Source organism: Triticum aestivum, chromosome 5A, assembly GCF_018294505.1.
Source record: "Triticum aestivum cultivar Chinese Spring chromosome 5A, IWGSC CS RefSeq v2.1, whole genome shotgun sequence".
Taxonomy (NCBI): Eukaryota; Viridiplantae; Streptophyta; class Magnoliopsida; order Poales; family Poaceae; genus Triticum; species Triticum aestivum.
In genome coordinates, this window is record NC_057806.1 from 644,533 (window position 1) to 663,085 (window position 18,553).

Sequence of the window (18,553 nt, forward strand, 5' to 3'; positions counted from 1 at the left end):
TCAAGTTTCTTCTCATGTGTTGTTGGATATGGGCCCAACGGCTGGGATTAAGTGGAGGAAATGATCGATCCGTGGGAGGACTCGATGGACCAATCAATGAAGGGCAGTAATAATAAAAGTAAAAAAAATCAGGGGGAGAAAAGGAGGGAGAATCCCAAACGAAACGACGCCCAACCAAATCCTCCCTCCCTCCCAAGCCGCCGCCGATGCCTCGGTCCTTCCTTTCATTTCCTTTGCTGCAGGAGAAGAAAACCCTAGCTAGACTAGCTGGAGGAGGATGTGTTGGATTGGAGAACCACCCGAGGAGGACGGAAGGAAGGAAGGAAGGAAGGAACGTCACCATGGACCTCGACGCCCTCGATAGTGTTTTCTGGCATGGTAAGCTTGCGGGTAGTAGTTACGAGCTGTGTCTGCACCAACAAAAAAAAAGACGTGCATTCCAATTTACTAAAAAGAAAACCATCCAGTCCAAAGCAGTAAATAAACCTGTCCAGTCCAATCCAATCCAAACCAAGTCAATCTATGTACGTAGTATCTATTCTACTGGACGCTGACTCAAGTTTCTTCTCATGTGTTGTTGGATATGGGCCCAACGGCTGGGATTAAGTGGAGGAAATGATCGATCCGTGGGAGGACTCGATGGACCAATCAATGAAGGGCAGTAATAATAAAAGTAAAAAAAATCAGGGGGAGAAAAGGAGGGAGAATCCCAAACGAAACGACGCCCAACCAAATCCTCCCTCCCTCCCAAGCCGCCGCCGATGCCTCGGTCCTTCCTTTCATTTCCTTTGCTGCAGGAGAAGAAAACCCTAGCTAGACTAGCTGGAGGAGGATGTGTTGGATTGGAGAACCACCCGAGGAGGACGGAAGGAAGGAAGGAAGGAAGGAACGTCACCATGGACCTCGACGCCCTCGATAGTGTTTTCTGGCATGGTAAGCTTGCGGGTAGTAGTTACGAGCTGTGTCTGCACCAACAAAAAAAAAGACGTGCATTCCAATTTACTAAAAAGAAAACCATCCAGTCCAAAGCAGTAAATAAACCTGTCCAGTCCAATCCAATCCAAACCAAGTCAATCTATGTACGTAGTATCTATTCTACTGGACGCTGACTCAAGTTTCTTCTCATGTGTTGTTGGATATGGGCCCAACGGCTGGGATTAAGTGGAGGAAATGATCGATCCGTGGGAGGACTCGATGGACCAATCAATGAAGGGCAGTAATAATAAAAGTAAAAAAAAATCAGGGGGAGAAAAGGAGGGAGAAGCCCAAACGAAACGACGCCCAACCAAATCCTCCCTCCCTCCCAAGCCGCCGCCGATGCCTCGGTCCTTCCTTTCATTTCCTTTGCTGCAGGAGAAGAAAACCCTAGCTAGACTAGCTGGAGGAGGATGTGTTGGATTGGAGAACCACCCGAGGAGGACGGAAGGAAGGAAGGAAGGAAGGAACGTCACCATGGACCTCGATGCCCTCGATAGTGTTTTCTGGCATGGTAAGCTTGCGGGTAGTAGTTACGAGCTGTGTCTGCACCAACAAAAAAAAGACGTGCATTCCAATTTACTAAAAAGAAAACCATCCAGTCCAAAGCAGTAAATAAACCTGTCCAGTCCAATCCAATCCAAACCAAGTCAATCTATGTACGTAGTATCTATTCTACTGGACGCTGACTCAAGTTTCTTCTCATGTGTTGTTGGATATGGGCCCAACGGCTGGGATTAAGTGGAGGAAATGATCGATCCGTGGGAGGACTCGATGGACCAATCAATGAAGGGCAGTAATAATAAAAGTAAAAAAAATTAGGGGGAGAAAAGGAGGGAGAAGCCCAAACGAAACGACGCCCAACCAAATCCTCCCTCCCTCCCAAGCCGCCGCCGATGCCTCGGTCCTTCCTTTCATTTCCTTTGCGGCAGGAGAAGAAAACCCTAGCTAGACTAGCTGGAGGAGGATGTGTTGGATTGGAGAACCACCCAAGGAGGACGGAAGGAAGGAAGGAAGGAAGGAACGTCACCATGGACCTCGACGCCCTCGATAGTGTTTTCTGGCATGGTAAGCTTGCGGGTAGTAGTTACGAGCTGTGTCTGCACCAACAAAAAAAAGACGTGCATTCCAATTTACTAAAAAGAAAACCATCCAGTCCAAAGCAGTAAATAAACCTGTCCAGTCCAATCCAATCCAAACCAAGTCAATCTATGTACATAGTATCTATTCTACTGGACGCTGACTCAAGTTTCTTCTCATGTGTTGTTGGATATGGGCCCAACGGCTGGGATTAAGTGGAGGAAATGATCGATCCGTGGGAGGACTCGATGGACCAATCAATGAAGGGCAGTAATAATAAAAGTAAAAAAAAATCAGGGGGAGAAAAGGAGGGAGAAGCCCAAACGAAACGACGCCCAACCAAATCCTCCCTCCCTCCCAAGCCGCCGCCGATGCCTCGGTCCTTCCTTTCATTTCCTTTGCTGCAGGAGAAGAAAACCCTAGCTAGACTAGCTGGAGGAGGATGTGTTGGATTGGAGAACCACCCGAGGAGGACGGAAGGAAGGAAGGAAGGAAGGAACGTCACCATGGACCTCGACGCCCTCGATAGTGTTTTCTGGCATGGTAAGCTTGCGGGTAGTAGTTACGAGCTGTGTCTGCACCAACAAAAAGAAAGACGTGCAGTCCAATTTACTAAAAAGAAAACCATCCAGTCCAAAGCAGTAAATAAACCTGTCCAGTCCAATCCAATCCAAACCAAGTCAATCTATGTACGTAGTATCTATTCTACTGGACGCTGACTCAAGTTTCTTCTCATGTGTTGTTGGATATGGGCCCAACGGCTGGGATTAAGTGGAGGAAATGATCGATCCGTGGGAGGACTCGATGGACCAATCAATGAAGGGCAGTAATAATAAAAGTAAAAAAAAATCAGGGGGAGAAAAGGAGGGAGAAGCCCAAACGAAACGACGCCCAACCAAATCCTCCCTCCCTCCCAAGCCGCTGCCGATGCCTCGGTCCTTCCTTTCATTTCCTTTGCTGCAGGAGAAGAAAACCCTAGCTAGACTAGCTGGAGGAGGATGTGTTGGATTGGAGAACCACCCGAGGAGGACGGAAGGAAGGAAGGAAGGAACGTCACCATGGACCTCGACGCCCTCAATAGTGTTTTCTGGCATGGTAAGCTTGCGGGTAGTAGTTACGAGCTGTGTCTGCACCAACAAAAAAAAAGACGTGCAGTCCAATTTACTAAAAAGAAAACCATCCAGTCCAAAGCAGTAAATAAACCTGTCCAGTCCAATCCAATCCAAACCAAGTCAATCTATGTACGTAGTATCTATTCTACTGGACGCTGACTCAAGTTTCTTCTCATGTGTTGTTGGATATGGGCCCAACGGCTGGGATTAAGTGGAGGAAATGATCGATCCGTGGGAGGACTCGATGGACCAATCAATGAAGGGCAGTAATTATAAAAGTAAAAAAAAATCAGGGGGAGAAAAGGAGGGAGAAGCCTAAACGAAACGACGCCCAACCAAATCCTCCCTCCCTCCCAAGCCGCCGCCGATGCCTCGGTCCTTCCTTTCATTTCCTTTGCTGCAGGAGAAGAAAACCCTAGCTAGACTAGCTGGAGGAGGATGTGTTGGATTGGAGAACCACCCGAGGAGGACGGAAGGAAGGAAGGAAGGAAGGAACGTCACCATGGACCTCGACGCCCTCGATAGTGTTTTTTGGCTTGGTAAGCTTGCGGGTAGTATTTACGAGCTATGTCTGCACCAAAAAAAAAGACGTGTAGTCCAATTTACTAAAAAGAAAACCATCCAGTCCAAAGCAGTAAATAAACCTGTCCAATCCAATCCAATTCAAACCAAGTCAATCAATGTAGTATCTATTCTACTGGACGCTGACTCAGGCTATTGCTGACGCTCTCTCATGTGTTGTTGGATATGGGCCAACGACTGGGATTAAGTGGAGGAAAGGATGGATCCGCGGGAGGACTCGATGGACCAATCAACGAAGATTCGGATGTGTGGGTGTGGGTGTGTGAGTTATCTTCTTCTTTCTCTTCCTCTCTGCATCTGCTTCTATCTAATGTGTGGGTGTGGGTGTGGGTGTGGGTGTGGGCGGATGCAGGCAGTTTGATGAGACGATCCCATCTCCATCTCATCTTCTCGTGTCAAGGACGCCATGGAAGAGGTTTCGCTTCTCTTCATTCATGAGCAGGATCAGGATCTTTCTTGAACAAACTTAATTATTGGCATGCAGATTCATGAATCAATTTAATTTTTGTTTGTGCTGTAGGTAAGATGTTTGTAGCAAAAATAATCTATTTTTCATGCAACCATTACATTTTCTCTCACTAACGTGTGGGTGTATGTGGTTGCGTGCAGGCAGCGTCATCCCATCTCATCTGCTTGTGTGAAGGACAGGGGCCCTGGAGGAGCTGCTCCCCTGCGGGTTCAGTGGCTGCTCCGACACTGACGGCATGGAAGGTCCTCGCTTGCCCTTACCTCTCCCTGTTCGGTTCCGTTCATGAGCAGATTTAATTTTTGGTAGATTCACGAATCAATTTCCCACAAGTTGGAGCTTTATGTGGTTGCGACTAGGGATTATTGTAATGCTATTCGCTTTCACTGGATGGCCGTGTGAATGAAATTACATGTGTTAGTCAAATGAACAAATTAGATGACCCCCCATGCCTACAAGCCTTCTTGGGTTAAAATTAAATGGTTTATTGATGTCTAGTTTTTGTATGTTCTGGTTGGTTGTGAAACACATGCGGTTTTTCTAGGCCGATTCAGTTTTTTGGTTCTGTCTTGTTCTAGCCTTCTAGGTCGATTCAGTTTTTCATTTTCTCTCTTTATGATTTAAACACGAACTGCAGATCCAGTATCTGTTTGATCATCCATGTGCCATATATATATATGGAGCTGTCTGTAGCATTTGATCACTACTACTACTAGTTGCAGCAACTAGTAGTGCCTTAACAATGGGCTCTCTCTGGAAAACAAGTCTTCTTGAGGAGAAATCTAACTGTACTAAGTACCAGTAGTAAGTATCTTCTATTTGCACCCCTAACAGCTTAGATTGTTTTTTTTAACTTGTTAAAATCGTGGAAGATGTTTAGCAGCTGCTTCTCTTGGAAGCTGCTCTTTCTAAACATAGTCATGGATATGTATGTACTTGCTTCATATACCATACCTTTTCAGAAATATATATCAGCTGTTCTTGCAGTATTTAAGATGTTTGAATGAGAAATTACCATTTTCGTGCCTCCATTAATTTTTTTCTCTGAATAAACTGCTCTTTTGTTGCACGTGAAGGAAAGAAATTGGTAAGAATCTACATATCTACACGAGAACATTTGTAGTTGAAGGACTTAGTCTGACCATTTCTTTTCGCACTCGTTCATTTCTTTTCTATCTTGCACCTATGCTTAATATGGTATTGCTATCTATTCTGGAACTGCAAATATGTTTATATAAAGATGTATATAAATCAAGCAACACACGCATTGTAGTTTGTTACTTCTTGGTTTTCTAACTTGTGTCAAAAACTTTCAGCATGTTATCAGAATGGTAGCTTGTATTGCTGCAGAGCCCATTTCTATCCTGGAAAGCATGGATTCTGAAGGGTAAGCAGGCATCTGAAGGTTTGCTATGTTTGATGCATCATGCATTTTCCCTCTCTTCTTATGACGCTTCTGTATATTTCTTTCAGATATGTATAATGGGACGTCAAACCTGAGAACTTTCATCTCAGCCAGCCTGGAACTCCTGAAGAAAAGAAACCTTTTCTTGTAGATCTTGGATTAGGTAAGCAACTCTTTATCCAGATCCTTGTTACTTGTTAGTTTTCGCTGCAGGGGTACTGGTATAATGTTGTTGCTAGTGTACTGGTAGTTCAGATGATTCAAACTTGATAATCTTGACTGCTTTGGACCTTCGGTGTTCTTCATTTCTTTGTTTCTGGAACTCTGGATCATTTAAGATTTATCATTTGGCAGCAACAAAGTGAGAAGCTTATGTATGATTCATCACTTGTCCAAATTCAAATAGGGCAGACATGAGTTTCTTTCTTCTGTTGGTCTTTCTAACGGCTTGGACCGACTTACTTTTTTTTTCTATTCTGGTTGTAATAATGCCTAGTTTCTCTATGTTATGGTTGGTTATGAAACACGAGAAAATTTTCTAGGCAGATTCAGTTTTTGGGTCCCGTCTTGTTCCAGGTCGATTCAGTTTTTATTTTTTCTCTCTTTCTGCTTTAAATACGAGCAGCACATTCCAATGTCTATGTGATCATCCAAGTGCCATGGAGCCGTCTGCAGCGTTTGATCAATACTACTAGCTACAACAACTAGTAGTGCCTTAACAGTGCATGGTCTCTCTCTGAAAAACAAGTCATCTTGAGGAGAAATCAAACTGTAGTAAGTACCAACAGTAAGTAGGTTAATTACTGCTAGTACATGTACACCCGTCTATTAAAAAAATTAGTTGCAGCCAGCCACATAATCGATCGAGTTATTAATAGTTTTGTTGCCCAGAGGAGTGAGATACTCCACTATTGAATAGTAGTGGTGGTATTGGATGTTGTAGAATCGTTTGTAGTCGGTGGGCTACTGATGAGAGATATCAAGGAATCTGTTTGCTCGGGCCTAGCCTGTGGAATTCATGGAATCCGACAGGGCAATCGTGAGCATTTCTCTTGTGTTGGCATTCCTAACAGCTTAAGCTGGCTTCTTTCTTCTTTTCTTGTATTCATGGAAGATGTTTACCAGCTGCTCCTCTTTGAAGCCACTCTTTCTGAACATACAACTGTACTGCCATGGATATCTGCTTGCTTGACGTAGGATATATCTTTTCAGAAATATATCAGTTGTTCTTGCTGTAGCTAAGATGTTTGAATGAGAAACTATCGTTTTCATGTACCCACTCATTTTTTTTCTGTGACTACACAACTCTTTTCTTGCACGGGAAGGAAAGACATTGATAAAAATCTACACATCGACGTGAGAACATTCATAGTTGAAGGACTTAATTTGACCAATTCTTTTCACACTAAATCATTTCTTTCCTATCTTGCACCTATGCCTAATATGGTATCGCTATCTATTCTGGAACTGCAAATATATTTACATCAAGTAAAGCAACACAAGCATTGTAGTTTGTTGCTTCCTGGTTTTCAAACTTGTGCGTCAGGCATTTTTGATTTTATAGGCCCTTTTTTTACCAAGGCATGGCCGTGGGCAGTGTCGTTTTGGTGTTGTTCAATGTGTACTATTCCGTTCTTAGATGGTGAGGGATGATGTTGTATTGCTGAATGGGTTCCAGGACACGTACAAGAATTGTTTTTCATTTGGTTTGGTCAACATTTATTATGATTTGCTTAAACCACATATGTTGTAGAGTAGCTCCAAGTGTATGCGTCCTACATCCTGCTTATCAACCCTCAACACATGTTTACATTCTTTAAAGCCATGGACCTTTGCTCACTTGTTTCCCCAAAGTTGTTCTTTTTTCATTTGTGCTTTCCTTTTGCAGAGGTGATCGTTGTTGTGATGAAGCTGCAGTGGTGGCGTAGGTAAGATAAGGCACTCCCTTCCTCTCATGTCTTTCTCTTCCGCTCTGTGTGTCCATGGCCATCGAGCCATGGTAGGATCTATGCTGGCCATGGAAATTTCTATGATTTGAGGCTATGGTAATAGTCTGTTGTGATAACCAGCGCCACCGTTTCTCTTCTGCTGTTTGAGTCCACGACCATGGTGTCATGGAGAGCTTTGTGCTCGCCATCGCGCCATGGCAATCTCTAGTTTTTTTGGCTGTGGTGATGGTCACCATTTGAGTGGATTTAGCCCTGGAGAATTAAATGTTTTAGATTGCCTCATGGTTTATAGAATCTATTAATCCCCAATCTGGCACTATTTCTGGTTTGTCTACTGAATTTCTTCACTATTTCTGTGTAGACTATGTATGCTTTTTTGCCAGTTGCTATTAATTGTTTGCGGTATTTTTTCTTGACCTGCATATCTGGAATCAAATGGCCACAGACTAGTAAAATTTCTTACTTGTAAGGAAGGTATGGGAGAAACAAATAGTACCCTTTTGACATTTATGAGATAAAAGTGTCATAGAAACAATCTGTCATGTGAAATTGTCATATATTCCCTATCTGTGTTGGGCATAAACCAGTCATATCTGCCTAACTTAGTCCTTTGTTGTGTATCTAGAAACATGTTGCCTGAAGCTATTTCCTAGCTTCGTTGACCTAGTGAGATAAACCTAGGTGGATTCTAGGTGTGAAACGCATTTTTCGTATTCTGAGACTTTGAGAACAGAGTCGTCGCTCTGTTGGTAAGTTGTGTAGGTGCATGTTTGAGTCTTAGACTCCATTGGGTCTCAGGTTGTTTCTTCTATAAAAAAATACCGCCAAGGGCTTCTGTTTGGTCTCGTTTTTTTATATTCTGAGACCTTGAATATAACTTCCTGTAGTTTTGTTATCATTCTGCATTTCGAGAACCACTGAGACTCTTGTTGATTTTTTTTGTTGTCCTCACATCTTAGATGGACATGAAAACACTTGCTCTTAGATGTGGCACCACTATACTTTTGGTCCATGTTCTAACTGTTAGGAATATGATACTACACTTGGTTTTATCTCCTGGTTTCCAGAGTTGGATGAAGAACTATCATACTGGAAGCTACTTTGTTGCTTCTAGTTGCTATTGTATATTAGATGATAATTGATTTGTAGTCTTGTGATGATCAAGGGTGTTTCTTCCCGGACATAGCTATTGTGTTTAATTTTGATTTGGTCACTATTATGATTGCTTAAGCTGTCTCTAGTGTTGTGCGTAAGTGTTAAGAGTGTAAAGTTTCATCATGTTTCCTTTTTCAGGAAATTTAGCTTATTTTTTGAGGTCACCTAATCTTCTACAACCTTGGCAATGGCGGCTGCCTCTTCTTGGTTCAGGTGAGCGCTTGATGTCCTCTCTCTATTGCTCTGAGATGGTGTCCGGCCATCAAGTCGTTGATTTCGTGTTCAGATATGTGGTGGTGGTCTTTCGATGGGCCACCACAATCATGTGGAGAATGCTGGATTTTTGTCCCTATTAGCTGGCTGGATTGATAGTTTTCAAATGTTAAGCATTTTGGGTAGCAAAGGTCTTAGTTGGATTAGAAATGTGAAAACTAAGCCCTCAATTAATCAAATGCTGCCTCAGCTATGGAGCAAAACTATATCATTTGGTCTTGGTTATGTTGTCGCCGTGCTGGACGAAATGGTAATATATGCACTAGTTTTTTACATTCTGTTGTAACTAGGTGGGTTGATTGTTGTCAAATGCTTAAAATCAGAGAATGGTTTGAGTTGTTGGTTGTTTTTGTCCCGAGATCAAAATGCATGTGATTAGATAATCCAGTACTATATGGCAAACCATTTGGGTATGATATAGTGACTATTCATCATGGTTATGCTACTGTTTCTATCGTGATTCAATGGATATGCTTCTTGACAATGTTAGTATTGGTAGGTGATTCTTGGTCTTATTTGATAGGATTGAATAATAAAAGAGAGATATTCTCTACTTGATTTCTTACCAAATGTTAGCGATGTGCTTTGTGCTACTGATAAGTGTGGCACGCCTGACCTATTCCCATGTGTTGGTGCTGCGTGCAGTGAATATAGGAATACATTGGCTTGACTGGTTGTAACTTGCCATAGAGCTTATTCTAACAATGCATCATGGAAGAATCTTGGTTTCTAGTTGGTACTGTCTACTAGGTGACGTTTGATTTTTTAGGCCTTTTTTCACCATGGCATGGGCATGTGTAGTGTTGCCTTGGTGCTGTGCTATGTGTACTATTCCGTTCTTAGATAGTGAGGGATGATGTTGTATTGTTGAATGGGTTCGAGAACATACATACAAGAATTGTTTTTCATTTGGTTTGGTCAATATTTATCATGATTTTCTTAAACCATAGATGTCGTGGAGTAGCTTCCAGTGCTTGTGTCGTGCATAGTGCTTATCTAGCCTGAACACATGTGTACATTCTTTACTGCCATGGAACTTTGCTCACTTGTTTCTCCAAAGTAGTTCTTTCTTCATTTGAGTTTTCCTCTTGTAGAGGTGATCGTTGTTGTGATGAAGCTGCAGAGGTGGCATAGGTAAGATATGGCACTCCCTTCCTCTCGTAGGCTTTCTCTTCTGCTGTGTGTGTCCATGGCCATCGAGCCATGGTAGGTTCTATGCCGGCCATGGAAATTTCTAGGATTTGAGGCTATGGTGATGGTCTGTTGTGCTAACTAGTGCCACTGTTTTTCTTCTGCTCTTTGTGTCCATGACCATCGTGTTGTGGTGAGCTCTGTGCTCGCCATCATGACATGGCAATCTCTAGTTTTTTTGGGCTACGATGATGGTAACCGTTTGAGTGGATTTAGCCCTGGAAAATAAGTGTTTTAGATTTCCTCGTGGTTTATAGAATCACTTAATCCCCAATTCGGCACTATGTCTAGTTTGTCTACTGAAAATTTTCACTATTTCCGTGTAGACTATATATGCGATGCACACTTCAGACTTTTGTACATGCATGGGTCGAATATTGTTATGCTATAATTTTGTGTTGTGTCCATTCGAGAGAGACCTGACTAGGCCGTTTCAGGTTGACGGAACTTGGTAAGCTCAAGGGACACGTCGAAGTTGGTTTGTCAACTAGAAGGCGCTCGACATCGAGACTGTCCAGCAGTTTGTACATGGTGGGATGATATGGGCTTACATGACTGCCTCTTCAGCTACAACTACTTGGGTGAGTCCCTGATTTCTCCTTCCTCCTCTGTTTTCTCTGGGTGCTAGCTTTCGAGTTATGGCCATACCGTGTTCTGTTCTGGCCATCGAGCCGAAGATCTAGTGGTTGTCGTCTATCCTATGGTTTTATGATGTTAGTGTTTTCATGTTTAGGTTTAGTCATTTGCTATGTGTTGATGATGATGATGATGGTTGCAAATGATGTGTTAGGCACATTTACAGAGTTGGATGAAGAACCATTTCAAAAAAATATTTTCCTAAAATTTATTTAGATGGAACAGACTCTTGTTTAATTGTTATTTTGTTGTGCTGGCATTTTCACTTTGAACTATAAATTTTGCAACTACAGCCTGCTTTTTTGCCAATTGCGATTAATTGTTCACGGTATTTGTTCTTAAGTGCATATCTGGAATCAAAAGCCACGAACCAGTCAAATTTTCTTATTTGCAAGGAAGGTATGGTAGACCCAAATAGTTCCCCTTTGAACATTTAATGAGATAAAAGTGTCGTAGAAACAAGCAGTCATGTGAAACCATCATATATTCCCTACCTATACTGGGAATAAATCAGCCATATCTGCCTAACTTAGTCCTTGTTGTGTATCCAGCAACTGGTTGGCTGAAGCTATTTCCCAGCTTCGTTGACCTAGAAAGATAAACCTAGGTGGATTCTAGGTATGAAACCCACTTTTCTTATTGTGAGACTTTGAGAACAGAGCCGTCACTCTGTTGGTAAGCTGTGAGGGTGCACGTTTGAGTCATAGACTCCACGGGGTCTCAGGTTTTTTCTTCTATAATAAAATGCCACCAAGGGCTCCTGTTAGGTATCTTTTTTCTATATTCTGAGACCCTGAATATAACTTCCTGTAATTTTGTTATCATTCTTCATTTCAAGAATCACAGATTGTAAAGTTGATTAGTAAAAAGAATTTATCTTCAATAAATTTGTTATCATCCTCTATTATGTATTGTTGAATCAAGTGGTCAAAATAAGAAATCAGATGGTCATTTCATTTATTTAGCTACAAGCATGCAACAAACTCTTGGTTATTTTTTACCTGTCCTAGCATCTTTGATGGAAATGAAAACACTTGATCTTAGATGTGGCACCAATATACTTTAGGTCCATGTTATAACTGTCAAGAATATGATACAACGTTGGGTTTTATCTCTGGGTTTCCAGAGTTGGATGAAGAAATGTCGTACTGGAAGCTACTTGGTTGCTATTGTCTAGTAGATGATAATTGATTTATAGTCCTGTGATGACCAGGGGTGTTCCTCCCCTAACATAGCTACTGTGTTCAATTTTGGTGTGGTCACTATTATGATTGCTTAAGCTATCTGTAGTGCTCTGCATAAGTGTTAAGAGTGTAAAGTTTCATCATGTTTCCTTTTACAGGAGTTTTAGCTTATTCTTTGAGGCTGCCATATCTTCTACAACCTCGGCGATGGCGCCACCTCTTCTTGGTTCAGGTGAGCCCTTGATGTCCTCTCTCCTGCTCTAAGATGGGGTTCGGCCATCAAGTCATTGATTTAGTGTTCAGATAAATGGTTGTGGTCTTCCGATGGGCCACCACGATCATGTGAGCTTGCTGGATTTTTGTCCCTATTAGCTGCCTGGATTGATAGTTTCCAAATGTTAAACATTCTGGGCAGCAAAGGGCTTAGTGGGATTAAAAATGGTCAAACTAAGCCCTCAAATGTTGCCTCACAGCTAGTTTTTACATTCTGTTGTAACTAGGTAGGGTTATTGTTGTCAAGTGCTTAAAATCAGAGAATGGTTTGAGTTGTCGATTGTTTTTGTGCTGAGATCAAAATGCATGTGATTAGATAATGCGGTACTCTGGCATGATATAGTGACTATTCATCATGGTTATGCTTCCGTTTCAATTGTGATTCAATGAATATGCTTCTTGGTAGTATTGGTAGGTGATTCTTTGTCTTCTTTGATAGGATTGAACAAGAAAAGAGTGATATTCTCTACATGATTTCTTACCAAATGTTAGTGATGTGCTTTGTGGTACTGATAAGAAGTGTGGCATGCTTGACCTATTCCCATGTGCTGGTGCTGCGTGCAGTGAATATAGGAATACGATGGCTTGACTGATTGTGACTTGCCACAGAGCTTATTTTAACAGAGCATCATGGAAGAAGCTTGGTTTCAAGTTGGTACGGTCTACTAGGTGACGTTTGATTTTATAGGCCTTTTTTCACCAAGGCATGGGCTTGTGTAGTGTTGTCTTGGTGATGTGCAATGTGTAGTATTCCGTTCTTAGATGGTGAGGGATGATGTTGCATTGCTGAATGGGTTCCAGAACATACATTCGAGAATTTTTTTTCATTTGGTTTGGTCAATATTTATCATGATTTGCTTAAATCATATGTGTCGTGGAGTAGCTTCAAATGCATGCATCGTGCATAGTGCTTATCTACCCTGAACACATGATTACATTCTTTACAGCCATGGAACTTTGCTCACTTGTTTCCCCAAAGTTGTTCTTCTTCATTTGTGTTCTCCCCAATGCTGCAGAGGTGGCGTAGGTAAGATAAGGCACTCCCTTCCTCTCCTATGCTTCCTCTTCTGTTCTGTGTCTCCATGGCCATCGAGCCATGGTAGGTTCTATGCTGGCCATGCAAATTTCTAGGGTTTGAGGCTATGGTGATGGTATGTTGTGATAACTAGTGCCACTATTTCTCTTCTGCTCTTTGTGTCCACATCCATCGTGTCGTGGTGAGCTCCGTTCTCGCCATCGTGCCATGGAAAGCTCTAGTCTTTTGGGCTATGGTGATGGCCGCCCTTTGCGTGGATTTAGCCCCGGAAACAAGTTTTTTAGTTTGACTTGTGGTTTATATAATCAATTAATCCCCAATCCAGCACTATTTCTGGTTTGTCTACCGGATTTTTTCATTATTTCCATGCAGACTATGTATGCGATGCACTTGAGACTTGACCTCTACCTTTTGAGTTTTGATACGCTCGAATATTGTTATGCTATAATTTTGTGTCTTGTACATTCGAGAGAGATCTGACTAGGCTGTTACAGGTTGAGGGAACTTGATAAGCTCAAGGGACATGTGGAATTTGGTTTGCCAACTAGAAGGCGCTCGGCATCGAGACGGTCCAGCAGTCCGTACACGGTGTGATGATCTGGGCTTCCATGAATGCATCAGCTACAACTACTTGGGTGAGTCCCTGATCTGGGCTCCCATTGTATGCGTCCTACATCTTGCTTATCAACCCTCAACACATGGTTACATTCTTTAAAGCCATGGACCTTTGCTCACTTGTTTCCCAAAGTTGTTCTTTCTTCATTTGTGTTTTCCTCTTGCAGATGCGATCGTTGTTGTGATAGAGCTGCAGTGGTGGTGTAGGTAAGATAAGGCACTCCCTCCCTCTCATGTGCTTTCTCTTTCGCTCTGTGTGTCCATGGCCATCAAGCCGTGGTAGGTTCTATGCTGGCCATGGAAATTTCTAGGATTTGGGGCTATGGTGACGGTCTGTTGTGATAACTAGCGCCACCATTTCTCTTCTTCTCTTTGTGTCCACGACGTGTCATGGTGAGCATTGTGCTCGCCATCGCGCGATGGCAATCTGTAGTTTTGTTGGGCTGTGGTGATGGTCACCATTTGAGTGGATTTAGCCCTGGAGGACTAAGTGTTTTAGATTGCCTCATGGTTCATAGAATTTATTAATCCCCAATATGGCACTATTTCTTTTTTGTCCATTGAATTTCTTCATTATTTCTGTGTAGACTATGTATGCTTTTTTGCCAGTTGCAATTAATTGTTCGCGGTATTTGTTCTTGACCTGCATATTTGGAATCAACTGGCCAGGAACCAGTCAAATTTTCTTATTTGTAAGGAAGGTATGGGGGAAACAAATAATACCCTTTTGAAATTTTATGAGATAAAAGTGAGATAGAAACAATCTGCCATGTGAAATCATCATATATTCCCTATCTGTGTTGGGCATAAACCAGTCATATCTTCCTAACTTAGTTCTTGCTGTGTATCTAGAAACTGGTTTCCTGAAGCTATTCCCCAACTTCATTGACCTACGGATATAAACCTTGATGGATTTTAGGTATTTCTTAGCTTGGTTGGCCTACTGAGATGAACACTTTTTCTTTTTTGTGAGACTTTGAGAACAGAGTCGTTGCTCTGTTGGTAAGGTGTGCGGATGCATATTTGAGTCTTAGACTCCGCGGTGTCTCAGGTTGTTTCTTCTATATATAAAAAATGCCGCCAAGTGCTCCTGTTTGGTCCCCCTTTTCATATTCTGAGACCTTGAAATATAACTTCCTGTAATTTTGTTATCATTCTGCATTTCAAGAACCACCGATTGTAAAGTTGATTTGTAAATCGTTTACGCAATCTCTCGTGTTGTGCATAAGTGTTAAGAGTGTAAAGTTTCATCCAATTCCTTTTTTTTCATGAATTTTAGGTTATTCTTTGAGGTCTCCTAATCTTCTACAACCTCGGCAGTGGTGGCTGCCTCTTCTTGGTTCAGGTAAGCCCTTGATGTCCTATCTCTCTCCTCCTCCGAGATGGTGTCTGGCCATCAAGCCATTGATTTAGTGTTCAGATCCACGGTGCTGGTCTTTCGGCGGTCCATCAAGCCATTGATGTTCATCCCTATTAGCTGGCTGCGTTGATTGTTTTGAAATGTTAAGCATTTTGGGCAGCTAAGGGTTTAGTTGGATTCAAAATGTGAAAACTAAGCCCTCGAACTAACCAAATGTTGCCTCTCAGCTATGGAGCAAAATTATATGATTTCGTCTTTGTTTATTATCTTGTCGCCTTGCTAGACGAAATGGGAATATATGCATTGGTTTTTGACATTATGTTGTAACTAGGTAGGGTGATTTTTGTCAAATGCTTAAAATCAGAGAATGGTATGAGTTGATTGTTTTTGACCCGAGATCAAAATGCATGTGATTAGATAATCCGGTACTATATGGCAGAACATTTGGGCATGATATAGTGACTATTTAACATGGTTATGCTACTGTTTGGGTTGTGATTCTACGGATATGCTTCCTGGCATTGCTAGTATTGGTAGGTGATTGTTGGTCTTGTTTAATAGGATTGAACAAGAAAAGAGAGATATTCTCTACTTGATTTCTTACAAAATGTGTTAGCGTTGTGCTTTGTGTTGCTGAAAAGAAGTTTGGCATGCTTGACCTATTCCCATGTGCTGGTGCAGTGGTGCAGTGTGCAGTGATTATAGAACACGATGGCTTGACTAATTGTAACCTGCAATGAAGCACATTTTAAGAGAGCATCATGGAATAATCTTGGTTTCTAGTTGGTACTGTCTAGTAGGTGATGTTTGATTTTATAGGCCTTTTTTTACCAAGGCATGGGCATGTGTAGTATTGTCTTGGTGTTGTGCAATGTGTACTATTCCGTTCATTTTAATTTGGTTTTGTAAATATTTATTATGATTTGGTTAAACCAAAGATATTGTGGAGTAGCTCCAAGTGTATGCGTCGTGCATAGTGCTGATCTACCTGAACACATATTTACGTTCTTTTGAGCCATGGACCTTTGCTCCCTTGTACTCCCTCCGTTCCAAATTACTCATCGTGGTTTTAGTTCAAATTTTGAACTAAAACCACGACGAGTAATTTGGAACGGAGGGAGTAGATATTTATTTTGTCAGCATGCACCCCTTGTTGATGCATTAGATAGAGGACCTGACCCATCCTGGTTGTTTCTTTGAATATTACTACAGGAGTGGAAGTCGCAGGCTGAGGGAAGGGAAGTTTATACTCCACATGGGAAGGAAAGGAGGTGACAGACCCAAGTGTTGTTTGCTTGCGCGGTAGTTGCAACAAACATGCCCCAAGTGTTGTTCCTTCAAGACTTTTTGTTGCTGTGGACACATGTGTTTGTTATGGTTGGTTTATGATGAGTCACAACAAAAAACTTGGGTTGTTGATGTGTCTGTGAAACAATCAATTTCTTTTTGTTTGTTTGTTTGTATCGAACCCAAGGAAGGAGCATAATACTTTGAAGCTGCCGATCGAATTGGTGGTTTTGAGGGTGGTATTATATATTGAACTCACTCATCTACTGGTCCATATTTATTTATGTTTGTGGAATTTGCAGTGCCTCATTGGATTTATCAAATATTTTCTAGAGGAAGTTAGGTTGAATTGATGATGAGTTATGTATTGGCTGCCCCAAGTTGGGTTAGTTGGTTCCCCTTTATTATGTAGAATGTATCCAAATGGTATGGAATGTATGTTATTTATAAGTGCTCCACCATGATGGTACGACGCGGCGGTGGAACTGGTTGTTGATGAGGGAAGGTCTTGGTCGACGAGCTCCTCTACATATTGAGGAATGCCGATGGGTGTTGCTTGCTTCATGCGAAACTGCTGTGAAGTTGTGCAAAATCTAGCAAGGAGTTGTTGCCACGATCAATCAAGTGGAAAATATGTTTGAACGAATCAGTCCAGTCAGGCTTGCTTGTTTTGATTAGATGCACACCACAACACCACTTATGAAGAAAGAAATTTGAGTCTTTACGTCGTGATCCAATGGAAGATGTTCATCAGGTTCCCATCACGTTCAGATTTCTCCCTCGTCATGATCCAATGGAAGATGTTCATCAGGTTCCCATCAGGTTCAGGTTTCTCCCTCGTCATGATCCAATGGAAGATGTTCATCAGGTTCCCATCAGGTTCAGGTTTCTCCCTCGTCATGATCCAATGGAAGATGTTCATCAGGTTCCCATCAGGTTCAGGTTTCTCCCTCGTCATGATCCAATGGAAGATGTTCATCAGGTTCCCATCAGGTTCAGGTTTCTCCCTCGTCATGATCCAATGGAAGATGTTCATCAGGTTCCCATCAGGTTCAGGTTTCTCCCTCGTCATGATCCAATGGAAGATGTTCATCAGGTTCCCATCAGGTTCAGGTTTCTCCCTCGTCATGATCCAATGGAAGATGTTCATCAGGTTCCCATCAGGTTCAGGTTTCTCCCTCGTCATGATCCAATGGAAGATGTTCATCAGGTTCCCATCAGGTTCAGGTTTCTCCCTCGTCATGATCCAATGGAAGATGTTCATCAGGTTCCCATCAGGTTCAGGTTTCTCCCTCGTCATGATCCAATGGAAGATGTTCATCAGGTTCCCATCAGGTTCAGGTTTCTCCCTCGTCATGATCCAATGGAAGATGTTCATCAGGTTCCCATCAGGTTCAGGTTTCTCCCTCGTCATGATCCAATGGAAGATGTTCATCAGGTTCCCATCAGGTTCAGGTTTCTCCTCGTCATGATCCAATGGAAGATGTTCATCAGGTTCCCATCAGGTTCAGGTTTCTCCCTCGTCATGATCCAATGGAAGATGTTCATCAGGTTCCCATCAGGTTCAGGTTTCTCCCTCGTCATGATCCAATGGAAGATGTTCATCAGGTTCCCATCAGGTTCAGGTTTCTCCCTCGTCATGATCCAATGGAAGATGTTCATCAGGTTCCCATCAGGTTCAGGTTTCTCCCTCGTCATGATCCAATGGAAGATGTTCATCAGGTTCCATCAGGTTCAGGTTTCTCCCTCGTCATGATCCAATGGAAGATGTTCATCAGGTTCCCATCAGGTTCAGGTTTCTCCCTCGTCATGATCCAATGGAAGATGTTCATCAGGTTCCCATCAGGTTCAGGTTTCTCCCTCGTCATGATCCAATGGAAGATGTTCATCAGGTTCCCATCAGGTTCAGGTTTCTCCCTCGTCATGATCCAATGGAAGATGTTCATCAGGTTCCCATCAGGTTCATGTTTCTCC

General features: G+C 42.3%; 1 long non-coding RNA gene across 18 annotated transcripts; it reads left to right on the forward strand.

Moving 5' to 3' along the window:
* Nucleotides 1-3,930: 3,930 nt before the first annotated feature.
* On the forward strand, nucleotides 3,931-16,841 carry LOC123101903 (uncharacterized). 18 transcript variants are annotated; one of them, XR_006448634.1, is made up of 15 exons: nucleotides 3,931-3,997; nucleotides 4,102-4,269; nucleotides 4,359-5,602; nucleotides 5,689-5,783; nucleotides 7,509-7,548; nucleotides 8,863-8,937; nucleotides 10,092-10,131; nucleotides 10,626-10,769; nucleotides 11,376-11,442; nucleotides 12,167-12,240; nucleotides 13,229-13,308; nucleotides 13,812-13,952; nucleotides 14,100-14,139; nucleotides 15,212-15,277; nucleotides 16,505-16,841. It is a non-coding gene; the product is annotated as an uncharacterized lncRNA (long non-coding RNA). The 18 variants fall into 18 exon arrangements; XR_006448631.1 differs by lacking the exon at nucleotides 11,376-11,442 and adding an exon at nucleotides 12,846-12,936 and having other exon boundaries at nucleotides 3,932-3,997; XR_006448626.1 differs by lacking the exons at nucleotides 11,376-11,442; nucleotides 13,229-13,308 and having other exon boundaries at nucleotides 3,938-3,997; nucleotides 4,359-4,460; nucleotides 4,853-5,019; nucleotides 5,532-5,602.
* Nucleotides 16,842-18,553: the final 1,712 nt, after the last annotated feature.